This window comes from Paroedura picta, chromosome 2 (assembly GCF_049243985.1).
Source record: "Paroedura picta isolate Pp20150507F chromosome 2, Ppicta_v3.0, whole genome shotgun sequence".
NCBI lineage: Eukaryota > Metazoa > Chordata > Lepidosauria > Squamata > Gekkonidae > Paroedura > Paroedura picta.
The window spans coordinates 43355323-43368642 of NC_135370.1; the positions used below are offsets into that span (position 1 = coordinate 43355323).

At 41.8% G+C, this 13320-nt stretch overlaps 1 long non-coding RNA gene across 1 annotated transcript in view; it reads right to left on the reverse strand.

The window, feature by feature from the left end:
* LOC143829324 (uncharacterized) overlaps positions 1-13320 on the reverse strand; it is a 45076-nt gene that overhangs the window by 25665 nt on the left and 6091 nt on the right. Inside the window, exon 4 of the long non-coding RNA XR_013228074.1 lies at positions 7976-8065. This is a non-coding gene — a long non-coding RNA (uncharacterized LOC143829324). The remainder of the gene's footprint in view (positions 1-7975; positions 8066-13320) is intronic.

The following is a 13320-nucleotide window of genomic DNA, read 5'->3' on the forward strand; positions in this document are numbered from 1 at the left end:
GTGCTGAGTGAGGCATTTCTTTTGTTTGCAGGAAGATAGGATTGCATTGGCATGTTTCTTCCTGCAAAGAACCTCCCCCCCCCCCCATGGCAGAACTTTTCTGCCCTGGTTACACCCGTGGAGACACAGTAATCCGGGGCAGACAGGGTACAAGGTCTCCCGTTGGGACCCAGGAAGTGGCACTGTGTATAATCAGTCATAATTCCACTTTTGCAGTTTGAGATCCAACCCACCTGAGTTCAAAGCCTGGATAAGGAGAAATATTCTGGTCTGGAACCAGAAGGAGGCACCAGGTGGGCCTCAAAGTGGAGGCCAGTTTGAAGGAAAGGAGTTGTTACTGAAAAACCTTATATAGTTACCACCCACCTCACCTCTGCAAGAAGTGATACAGAGCGCAGGAATTTTAACAGCCTAACTGTAAGTCAGTACATAAATATTGAGACAGGGCACTCTGACATGCCAAAAATTATGTTATACTGCTTCTGGGGTAATTCTGTATCATTGTTGACAGAAAGATATGCTGCCGTAACTGTTTTGGCCTGAGACAAAAACTGCTGATACAAAAAGTTTTATAAAATTTCTAGGTAGAAATATATGAATACAAAATATACCTGTTTGTGAAGAGATAAAACCACATGCTTCTATGCCATAATGATTATGTATTTCATACTTAAATCCCTGTCCTGTCCCTTCCTAGTTCTGGTATAACTTTGGGAAGTCATCTGTCCATCTCCAGAAAAATTTGAAATATTTTAGCTATGGGAAATGACAACCAAAATTCTTTTTTCAGAACAGTTATCTTAGCTTCACTCAATCTGCTTATAAGGAAGTATCTTAAGTATTAAGATTATGGGTTTTTTTCCCCAAAATCTGCCACCTATATTAATGAACAGCACCAGAAGTTTAAAAAAATAAGAACCAAAGTGAGATTATGATACAGTTCAGTAAACTATAATGAACTTCTAATATACTCTACAAGAATTCCCAATATACTCTACAGCAGGGGTAGTCAAACTGCGGCCCTCCAGATGTCCATGGACTACAATTCCCAGGAGCCCCCTGCCAGCGAATGCTGGCAGGGGGCTCCTGGGAATTGTAGTCCATGGACATCTGGAGGGCCGCAGTTTGACTACCCCTGCTCTACAGTGATACGATTAATTTAGACTAATAGGCTGGTAAATTAACTGGAACTCCACATGTACTCCACTTTTCTACCAAAGCTGTACTTCCCAATAATTATTGCCTGTAATCAATAACATTTTGAACAATATATGAGACATAAATCAATGTAATTATAAATTGTGAAATAATTGTGAAAATCTTTACATAGTAAATTTAGGATTTTTTACAATCACTAAATATTATCACTAAACATTATAAAGTTGAATTGCATGCAGACAACTTATTTCCAACCTCATTGGCCCTCTCTGAGGGTGTGCCTCTAATAATAACCGAGCACTCTGCCAATGAGGGCAAATCAGTTCCAATTGCATGCAGACAAATCACAACCTACCTGATAGGCTCTCCCTGGGGATGTGCTGCTTATAGGGAGAAAGCACTCTGCCAATGAGGGCCAATTGGCTCAAATTGCATGCAGACAACTCACTTCCTACCTGATTGACCCTTCCTGGCATATGCTGTCAATAGGGAGAGCATTGTGCCAATGAGGGCCACTCAGTTCAAATTGTGTGCGGACAACTCACTAGCTACCTGATTGGCCCTCCCTGGGGGTGTGCCACCAACAGGGAGAATGCATTCTTCTAATGAGGGCCAATTATGGGGCTTATCTGTCCTCTTCTTCCTCTTCCTGCTGCTTGGAAGGTAGGATAGGTGCTGGCCTCTCTGAAAGACCCTGCTGCTGGTCCCATCCTCAGCCTTTTCTCGCCCTCCATCTCCCCCAGGCAAAGAAGGGAAGCTAGCTGCTTCCTTTGCCTCCTGTGTTGGTCTCAGGTTCCAGCTCTCTGCTGGAATGAAGCACAGATGATCTGCCAGGAAGGCAGAGAGAATTGGTATTTCAAAAATGGAATGCCAAGGGTCAGACATAATACAATGAATGTCTTCACTCAGTCCAGTGAGTCAAAGGTTTGTTTAGCAGTCCAAGGGCATCAGCAGAAGGAGCAGTTCCACAACCCAGACTTCTAAGCCTCAAGTTAATGTATGCTGTCAACAGCCTCTCAGTCCTCACTCTGTGATGACTCACAGTCTTCTGGAGTCAGCAGCTGTCTTGCTAACATGGTATGGTGCCTTTTAGACTGATTCAGGTGAATCAGGTGGGCTGACAAGGCAGGGAGATGATTGTTGAATACCTGGCTGGGCTAAGCTCTCATCCAGCTGAATAATTTAAGCTCTGGTTTATCTGCAGCTCTATTCCCTGCTGCTGGTCAGAGCTCTCTAGCTTTTGAATATCTGGCTGGGCTAAGTGCTCATCCAACTGAGGCTCAACTAAAGCTGGGAGCTCCTGGCAAAGCTTTTCCTCTGAGGAGGCCTTCCTAACAGGACCTGGGCTTATAACACCTCCCCATGGCCCTGCAGCTGGCCATCAGAGCACTCATTTCTTTCTCTCACCTTCCCTCTCCTCAGAAGGGCTGGGGGGATCCAGCACCCTTCCCCACCAGCCTGGTCCTTGGGAGATGTGGGGGGATGGGAAGGAGGCAGCTCCCCTACCACCTTTCCTGCCTGACTTGGCCTTTGGGAGACCTGGGGTAGGTGGGAAGAAGGAAGCCCACCCACCTCCCACAGCCTTCCCTATGCAGGCTGGCCTCTGGGAGATGTGAGAGAGTGGGAAGGTGGCAGCCCACCTCTCCATGGCCTGCCCAGCCTGGCCTTTGGAAGACGTGGGGTTTTGATAGGAATGTGGGGACAGGAGGGACCTGTATAGACACTGTTGTATGGGAGTCAACAGTACTCCACCAAAGCCAAAATGGCCAATGATGGGACTGGAGTGGGTGTTCCAGGGGTTTCTCAATGGTAAAAAAAGTTGAGAAAGGCTGTCCTATGGCATTTGCATGGTTTTTGTAACATGCATTCAATTGTCAGAAGCTTTCACGGCTGGAATTATCTGTCTGTCTGTTGTGGGTTTTCTGGGCTGTATGGCCATAGTCTGGTAGTTTTAGTTCCTGGTGTTTCAGCAGTTATGTCAGGAACTGAAACTTCCAGACCACATCCACACAGCTCGGAAAACCCACAACAACCAATGTAACATGCAGTTTGGGCTTTACTTGCAAAAAGTCAAGAGACAGATGCTCTACCACAATTCTTGTTCAATTAATTTTCTGTAGGCTCTGTTTTTTTTTACAAAACATATTTTCCTGTGGCAGGTAAAGGGTAGGAAAAGAAAGGGAACAGAATTCTGAGGCAGCTGCATGGTGTACCTACGTATTTGTTATCTTTATTACTACAATATAGTGATACACGTCAGGTACATCTGCAGGTACATGGGTCCTTTTCTTAAAATGTTCAATCCCATAAATCTGGTCTCTGCTCTGTTTTTAATCCATAATGTCCACAATCAGATAGAGTGACATATACTTGGTTTACGGTGTTGGTAGTGTGTAAGCTGCATACCCCTAAAGGCAATGTTCCCCTTAATTTTCCCCCGCTACTGAGTGAAGCAGTTCATATTTTGAACAGAATATAACTACTGTAATCTTAAAATATCAACAGAAAAACAAAGAACCTTTCCAAGGCAATATTCTTGTGATAATATGTCTATTCAATGCCAATACAATTTATGTTATAAATATTAAAATAGTTTCTGTTTTCAATGACTTCTTCAGTGGTTGAGTCTTCCAATGTAAGTTCGTTATAACAATAGTGGGAAAATCCTACCGCCTTTCCTTATATTAGTGTTTTAATATCAATAGGCTATTGGCTCAAAGGTAACGGGGAATGTTAGTCAAAGACCATCTAGAAACCGTTAAGGTTGATTCTTCATATTTATAAAGGAAATTGAATTGGGATTGAATAGACATATTATCAACAGAGAATGAGGTGGCAGATGAAGATAAAGAACAAATGTATTTCATAGAAAAAACACCATTTTACAAGGTAAATGTCTTGTGTGGAATACTTCTGCTTATAAACAGAAACTCAACTTCTTCCCAGCAGTTACAAACTTTCCAAATGGCAGTTATGATTTATAACTGAGCCTCAGTTAACAAAAATAAACATTGACGTAACATTTGGTTCCCCTTCCTCCAGACAATTTACCTCAGCTTATGAGGTTTCAGTGTACATTTCTTTAACTTATACTCTGCCCTGCACCCTCGTGGAGGCTCAAAATGGATTACATCAGCCTCAACCTTTTTGCTATTGAGAAACCCCTGAAATATTCTTCAGGCTTCAAGAAACCCCGGAAGTAGTGTGATCCTGCAGAATATGGCTGGGAAGCATAGCTGTGGATATACCCACCTGGGCCTCCTCTCCTTCCCACCCCCTCCGGACCCATCGTTGGCCTCTTTTTTGGGGGGCGGGGGGCAACATGAACATCTATGGTTATATCACCTAAAATGTTTAACAAGTATATATACGTATACAAGTATGTACACCCAAACCAACCCTCAGTTAAATTTTAACCTAACTTCTATAAAGTGGTCTTAAAACAGGTTTCTCAACTAGCCTAGCATCATGCTGTGTTTTCTTTATAACACCTGATTGCTTCTCAAGGCTATATATCTGTAAAAGTTCCAGGAACAGTATTGCAATGAAACAGCATCATTTGAAGCTTTTGCTCTTGTACAGCATAAAGATTATGCTGAGCTTGTATATCTCTGTATTCATGATTGTTTCTGGAATGATAATGCACTGGAATTAGACTCTGTGAAGAATGGATCCTAAACTACTTTAATCCCCTAATGTGAAGTGTCTGTGCAAATTGTGCTATAATTATTATTTACCATTATTTCATAGTTCTTTGGTTGGTTGAACTTTGGACCACTGGGTAGTGATAGCTTTAGTTAGGATCATCTTCTTCTAGTTGATTTTCTTTTCTTATAATAGTCTAATTAAGTCTAATTAAACAAATCTAGTTAATACTAATTACGCTGTCACAGGATGTCTTTGAATGCTTAAATTTCTTAAGGCATGTGATGTTAAGATGCAAAATTTTGTTGCTTTCCATGTCATTTCAAATAACAGCGAAAGCTTTCCACCTTTCTTGTTAATACTAGAACTTGGGGATAACCAATGATGGTAATGGCCAATAGATTCAGGAAATGCTACTTTAGTGTTATTAATACACAGATAAATTTAAAAGGGGATAGATTCATAGATAGTAGGTCTATCAATGGTTATTAACCCTGGTGGTAAAGGGAACCTCCACATTCCAGAAATAATATCTGGATACCATTGTTAGGATGGCAACATCAGGGAAGAGTATGCCATGTTTGCTGGCCTTTTAGCACAGGTTGCTACACTAGATGGACTATGGGTGTGATCCAAGCAGGAGTTTTCTTTTGCTGTAATTTTCTTCTCCAAGGTACCTCCAGATATTTTAGTAATTAAGTAATTTTAAACTATATATGTTTTTATTGTTTTTATTATGATGTATTTTCTCAATGTTATAAGCCACTCCGAGATGACAGGCTCAAGAAGGGTGGCCTAAAAAATTAAATAATAAACAAACACAGACTTTAAAATATATAAGAAGGACCTATATAATAATCCATGGGGATATGACTTGGTACATGGCTTTAAACACCTACATAGCAAATGGGTCTGAACCGGTCAGGATTACAGATTACTATCACCAAGCCTGCCTCAGTGTCATAATTAATCGACTTGGATACACTCACAGGATTGGGGATTGTTCATCCCATCCCAGATGTAAGTATTTAGTATTTCTACATGTAGAATGTGATTTAATCAGAATATTAAATGTAACTCATCAGTAGCTGAAGAAAAAGGCTGTTTCAGATCAATAAAACCGGGTTTTGAATTATACATTTTATGAACTGAAACCGCTAAAATGTATTTAGAAGCAGAGCATGGAACAAGATACCAGTTATATAGCTGAGTCACATAGCTAACAGCAATGCCAATAAAAATGCTCAAGTGGTTCTTAACGTTCCAATCCTAAACAGGCCACACCCTCCTAAGTACACTGAAGGCAATGGCCATAGAAAGGTGTATTTAAGACTGTGCTGTAACTCACTCACTCATGGTATATTGAATTTTGGAGCACTCCTGACGAATTAAGAGATCTTAAATGAGGAAAAGATGCCAAGATACTGCAATTACGCTGCCACTAAAAATCAGAAAATACAATATTTGTCCTCCTATTGATCAAATACAGGGCTCAGAGTACACATACCCAAATGGTTAAGATTCTTCAGGAGTGCCCAAAATAAAATCAGACCAATTCTGCATGGGGGGCTAAAACATGCTTAGCCTCCGGCTTGCAAATGCAGGATTATAACCCTTGCATTTGCATCCCTCCATACAGGAAACATGTTCCATGCTGCTCTACCACCGTGTCATGTTTTTTCCCCTCCTTACGAGGCAGGGGAGAAGGCAGAAGAGAGAGCACCATGAACTTTACTTACCAGTCCTCAGCCAGTCAATCACTGATTGCAACCAATCCCTTCTCAGTGGAGGTTTGGGGGACTGCAAAGTTACACTGAGCACCAAATTCTTTTTTAAAGGCAACTTACGAATTTCAATGTGTTAATCTATCTGCGGGACCACCTGTCTGCCTATGCCCCCCGTAGAGCATTTAACTCTGCGGGTATGAACCTACTGGTTGTCCTGGGTCCCTAGGAAATCCGCCTGGCCTCAACCAGGGCCAGGACCTTTTTCCCGAACTTGGAGGAATGAGCTTCCCGTAGAAGGCCCTGACAGAGCTAAGGGCCCTGACAGAGCTATCAAGGCTCAGCAGGGCCTGCAAGATGGAGCATTTGGTTGAGGCTGGGGAAAGGGTGCCTGGAGTTACAACCTTGGGGTCCCACCCTATGGTAAGCTATCCTTTGGATGATCTCAACCAGATATTACCACATGAGAACTGTGGTAAGCGACGGTGGCTGGAGCAACAGAATAATGGGGGGTTTTTTGTACCCTACCACCGTCTTGATATTGTTTTAATATTGCTGGATTGTTTTAATTGTGGTTGGGGACATTTAATTGCTGATATACTTGGATTGTCGTTTTAGTATTTTTATTGTGAGCCGCCTGGAATGAATGAATGAATGAATGAATGAATGAATGAATGAATGAATGAAAAAAAACACCACAACATTGAAACATTGCCTTGTTCTACAACCAGAGGCACCTTCGGGAAGATTGTCTCCACACTCAACTAAAATAATTATTGTATTTCTATGTTGAAGTCTATTTTGAAGTCTTGACTGTTTGTTGAACAGAAAGATGGCATATAAGTCAAATTAAACTAGTTTCAATCACCTTCCTTTGTATTAACCAGGGATAAGCAATTGCCTGACAGTTTGGCTTGTGTTCTGTTCCCCAGATGCAATCTACATAGCCAGGTATTCAACAAACTTTGTCTGTATTGGAGTAGTGCAGACAGGTTTGATTAAGCCGAAAAGACTGTTGCAGAGATACAGACACGTGACGGTTTTCCAGTAGCTCCTCGTCTTCTCTGTAGTGCTCCCTCACTATTATTTATTTATTTATTGAATTTCAACAAGCTGGCTCATGGTGGGTTACAACATAAAAACCCCACAACAATAAAATCCAATTTAAAAAAAAACATTAAAACAATACAAAACATTACAAAAAACAACCTGTCGGGAAAAAACAACAGGTAATAGCAAATTGAATGAACTGTCAAGATCTGGTTCAGCTTAGACGTGTAAATTCTCACATTGTAGGTTTTGTATCTCCTTTGTAGGCCTGGATCTCCTCTTTTCACTAAGTTTAACACTGATAGACTAATAAAAGGGGGTGCATGAGGTTTGCATGTGTTTTTTTAATTACTTGACATAGTGCTTACCTGTTTGGCATGACTGGAATATACAATTACCTGCCAATCAATATGAGTTCACTGAATCCAATAAACTATGAGAAGATCTCAGTGAGTGGCTCCTCCTATATAGATTCATAAACTTTGGGCCTATAGGGAACAAGAGTATTGGAGTTGAAGGTGAAACTTGAAGGCAAGCACAGAATTTCAGGAGCTGAATAATAAATCTTCATCATTTTAGGCAGAGGCTCAGTTTAACAGGATGTTTTAAAAATAATGCATGGAGTTTTTCTTCAGTCCTGCAGTGCTGTGGTGACAGCACCTGCCAAAGCAACATTTTAAGAAAATCTCATCACCAGTGACCAATCAGAAGCCCTGCTGGGCAATAGCCCCTGTCTGACCCTACCAATACTACTATTGCATTGTAAAGAACTGTCAATTTCCGCTACGCAACTCATAAGAAAAACCTATTTCCCCTTTCTTTGAGAAAGTGAAAGACATGTTCCAGGTTCATTTTTTTTTTGCCAGAAATGTTTTTGAGTTTTTGTATTAGCACATTCTCTTTGAAAGGAATCAAACTAATATTGTAAGACTTATGTTTTTTATGAATGTGCTATTTTATAACAGCATGCTCTTGATAGTTGTTCTGACTCACTCTCCCAGGCTTTGTCTTTTAAATTCTCCCTGCCTGAGAAGAGATCACTTCATGTTGCTAAAGAGCAAAAGCTTATTCATAAGTTGATGGAGATATTTATATTAGTGCTGCCCTGGCAGAAAAGTCTGTGGCTATTTTTAGTTGAGTCATAGCTCTCTTTATGAAGCCTTTCGGGCCTGTAATTACATGAGGAGAATATGGTGGCTAATAGGGCAAAAAATGACCTGTTAAAATGTGCTGAGCCGAAGACACTTGATTTCCACAGTAACCTTTAATCAAGCCACCAACATTTCTTTCTAATTACATAACCTGTGAAATGGGCTGTTAGTACATCCTGCCATCCCAGGGGTTTAGTGACTTTTATTTGGTAATAACCAAAAATAATTCCTAACAGCAGGCCAGCTTCAAGGGGGTCCTATGTGCATTAAAGATTAACAAGCAAGTTGCACACCAAGTGGTAAAAATATAGTATAAATATCATTGTTACTAAGTAGATGGTTGAGCCCCAGCCCCAATTTAACTTCCCAGCTGGCTTAATCTACTTCTTCCCTTTCAGATTGCTCTCTCCATCCATCTCTTTTGGGGTTACTTCTGTTTATGGTGTCAATTATACTCTTATTTCAGGCTCAGCCTTTTCTGTATTGTCCTGTTCATCTGTAGCCTTTCCTAGTGACAGTATTAGCAAAATGGCCACCAAAGTTTAGAAATAGTTGAAATAAAGATGTAGTTCTGAAAGGTAATTATATATACTGTGGCCTTTAAGAAGAGCTGGGTTTTAAGACCCAAAGGTGTCTCAAAGTGGCTTACAAATGCCTACCCTTCCTCTCCCCACAAGAGACATCCTGTGAGGTCGGTGAGGCTGAGAGAGCCCTGATAGGACTGCTCAGTCAGAACAGCTTCTAACAGGATGTAACTAGCCCAAGATCCCCCATCTGGCTGCGTGTGGAGGAATGGGGGATCAAAATCAGTTATTCAGATTAGTAGCCTCCATGCTCAACCACTACACCAAGCTGGATTTGTCTAATGTTTGCTTGATTTGGGCCTTATATTCTATAGGATAGTCCTTTTTTCAGGCTGACACTGTGAGTTTCTGTTGGGCACATTGCATCATGGTCCAGAATTTTTGGATATGCATATCGGACACAGATGAAATGATTTGTCTTCTAACTTATGTTGGAACTAGCTTCAAAGCCCATTCCTAAGAACGAGCCTATTCATTTAGGGCAGTGGTCCCCAACCTGCGGGCCGCTGCCCGGTGCTGGGCGGCGGCCCGCTGCCGGGCCGCGAAGGCCATGGCGCCGGGCCGCGGCTCCCTCTCCCTGCCCCCCCCGCAGTAAAAAACTTCCCAGGCCGCAAGCTTGCGGCCCAGGAAGCTTCTTACTGCAGGAGGGCGGGGAGAGGGAATCAAGGCCGGGCCGCGCATCGCGCATGCGTGGCCTGTGCGGGCGCGGCTGCACAGAAAGGTTGGGGACCTCAGAAAGGTTGGGGACCACTGATTTAGGGGTTTCTAGTGGACTGAATAGCACCAGCCTCTTGCTGTTCAAGGTTGGGAAAATGGTTCACATGGCAGTAGAAAACCCTATTCCATGCTCACTGCAGTTTTGATCTGAATTGGGTGCCATGCACATGGGAATTGAGGAGAACCCCAACTCACTGACTGTTACATAGTTGTTAGGTGTGAAGTCGTGTCTGACCCATTGCGACCCCATGGACAATGATCCTCCAGGCCTTCCTGTCCTCTACCATTCCCCGGAGTCCATTTAAGCTTGCACCTACTGCTTCAGTGACTCCATCCAGCCACCTCATTCTCTGTTGTCACCTTCTTCTTTTGCCCTCAGTCTCTCCCAGCATTAGGCTCTTCTCCAGGGAGTCCTTCCTTCTCATGAGGTAGCCAAAGTATTTGAGTTTCATCTTCAGGATCTGGCCTTCTAAGGAGTAGTCAGGGCTGATCTCCTCTAGGACTGACCAGTTTGCTTGCCTTGCAGTCCAAGGGACTCGCAAGAGTCTACTCCAGCACCAGAGTTCAAAAGCTTCAATTCTTTGACGCTCGGCCTTCCTTATGGTCCAACTTTTGCAGCCATACATTGCAATTGGGAATACATAGTACCCCAGACCTAATCTGTATACTCAGTAATGTGTGAATCAGACTGTAGGACAGGATTCACAGTCAGATTATTCTGACCTGAGACTCATAGGGTGGGAACTGGTGATGTTTCATGGAATAATAATACTATGGAGTCCACCCTCTAAAACAGTGATTTTTCCTAGGGGAACTCTTTAGTCTGGAGATGAGAACCCAGGTCCCACCTGGGAACTGGCATCCATATAATCAGAATGACACAGGCTTGGATTCCTTGGTAAATCTCTACTGGTATCAACAATTTTTGTCACCTGTGTGAGATTTTCTTGTCTCCCCCTCAAATGCCATGCTTAAGTGACAGGGGATCAGAGATGTAAATTTTTCATACAGCGAATTATACGTGTAAATTTTCTCTGAGAAACATAATATATATTTAATAAGAGGGTTTTTCCCAGTGCTCTCCCACATTTCCTACTGTTTTCTGCTGGGAAATTTGAAAGATCCTAATTTTTCATACTAGACATATTGAATGTGAATAATCTTGCCTTGAGAATCATTTCACTCATTCTAAGAGAGAAAATATTTCATAGGAGGATTTTCAATGTCCTCAAAATTTCACAATTCCCCCATTTAAAAAGGTTCTTGGGGAAAAAGGGTGGGTGTCTCCTCCAAAAATTTCCCATTTCTTTTGCTTTCTGGGACTTCACATATGTACAGGGGACCTTCAGGAACAGTATGTGGACACAGTTGAAAGAAGGGATGCCAGCCTCCAGGTGGGACCTGGGGATCCCTCAGAATTATAGCTCATTTCCAGACTACAGAGACCAGTTGTCCTGGAGAAACTTGATACTTTGGAGGGTAAACTCTATGACATTGTGCCCCACTCAGGTCCTTGTCCTCCCCTTGCTCCACCTCCAAACCTACAGGAGCTTCCTAACCTGAAGCTGGCAACAGTCCTCTCCCCTGCAGAGGGCCAAAAGGGACCTGGCAACCCTATCTGAAGAATCAGTGAACATCACCCCCTTCCATTAGCAGAATTTTTCTGCTAGATTCAGCCATACTCGTGAGCTTAATAAAGCCATCATGTGAAACCATGCTTTTATAGTTAACTTAGAATTGTTTTACAATTATAATTAAAAAGCCGCAGGCTATTCAAAATAATTACAAGAGTGGGAAGATTTTTAATTTCTTTGGCATGTATTGCTTAGTCTCTGCATGCACAATTAGTAGCATTTTCAGAATTCTTTCCTCACCTTGCTTTTTATAATTAAAGAGTGATATCTTTTCCTCTATTCGTAATTGGATAGCCAGTGAAAATTTTTTAATTACATTTATACTATTAGTGATATTTCATGTAAGTTTTTTTAATTCTATTTAATTTGGAAAAAAATCAGAGAGAGCTCCAGTCTTTCAATTCTGTGTGTTTATTTTATTTAGGTCAAATTCTCTTCTTCAAATAGAATTCTTGCATTTTAAACTTCTTTTCAAGAAGCTGTGCCCTGTGCGGGAAGGCGATTGCAAGCCGCTTTGAGACTCCTTCGGGTAGAGAAAAGTGGCATATAAGAACCAACTCCTTCTTCTCTTCCCACACATGTAGTAGCAGTAAAATAGCTTCAATTACATTTGTCAAACTAATAGCCACATGTACCAATATAAGGAAGTTTGGCATTTGGCATGATAGAAGCAGGATGCATAGCCAGAGGTAACAGCTGCAAATGCAGTATCTAGACCAGGGGTAGTCAACACTGGCAGGGTCTCATGAGAATTGTAGTCCATGAACATCTGGAGGACCACAGGTTGACTACCCCTGGTCTAGACTACAGCTTTTGTGTTTATTTATTATTACTTTTCAAGAAGAAGAAGAAGAAGAGTTGGTTCTTATATGCCGCTTTTCCCTACCCGAAGGAGGCTCAAAGCGGCTTACAGTCGCCTTCCCATTCCTCTCCCCACAACAGACACCCTGTGAGGGAGGTGAGGCTGAGAGAGCCCTGATATCACTGCTCGGTCAGAACAGTTTTATCAGTGCCGTGGGGAGCCCAAGGTCACCCAGCTGGTTGCATGTGGGGGAGTGCAGAATCGAACCCGGCATGCCAGATTAGAAATCCACGCTCCTAACCACTACACCAAACTGGCTCTCAAATAAAAGTGAGACAAGAACACTAAAACACTGGCTAAGCACCACAGAATTTTATAATACTCTAGTTGTAATTTTTATCTTAGAAGCTATTTAGGGATATTCCAGGAAGGAGACTAACTGAATGAATTAAATAGCCCTGTCCCTATTTGTCACATTCTTCTGTATAAGAATTATTATTATCTTTAGTTAAAAGACAAGTAAGTCTGTTATCTATTTACTAATCACATGACAAGGAAGACTAGTTGGAGACCTAGGTAGAATTACAGGAGGATAAATATTTGGAAAATTTTCCCAACTAGATAAACTCTTATGAGATTAGCAATGCAGCCCTAAACAAAGTTCCATTCAAAGCTCACTGACTTGAAATGGCTTGGAAGGGTATCACTATTTAGAGTACAGATCAAACAGGCCAATTTACCCATCCAACAATTATACCGCAGTGAACACATGGCTGTTTGTGAAAATTTGGTGCATGCATTGGCTCATTAAACAGAATGCTGTGACTTTGTGTAAAGAATCAAGATTAAATTTAG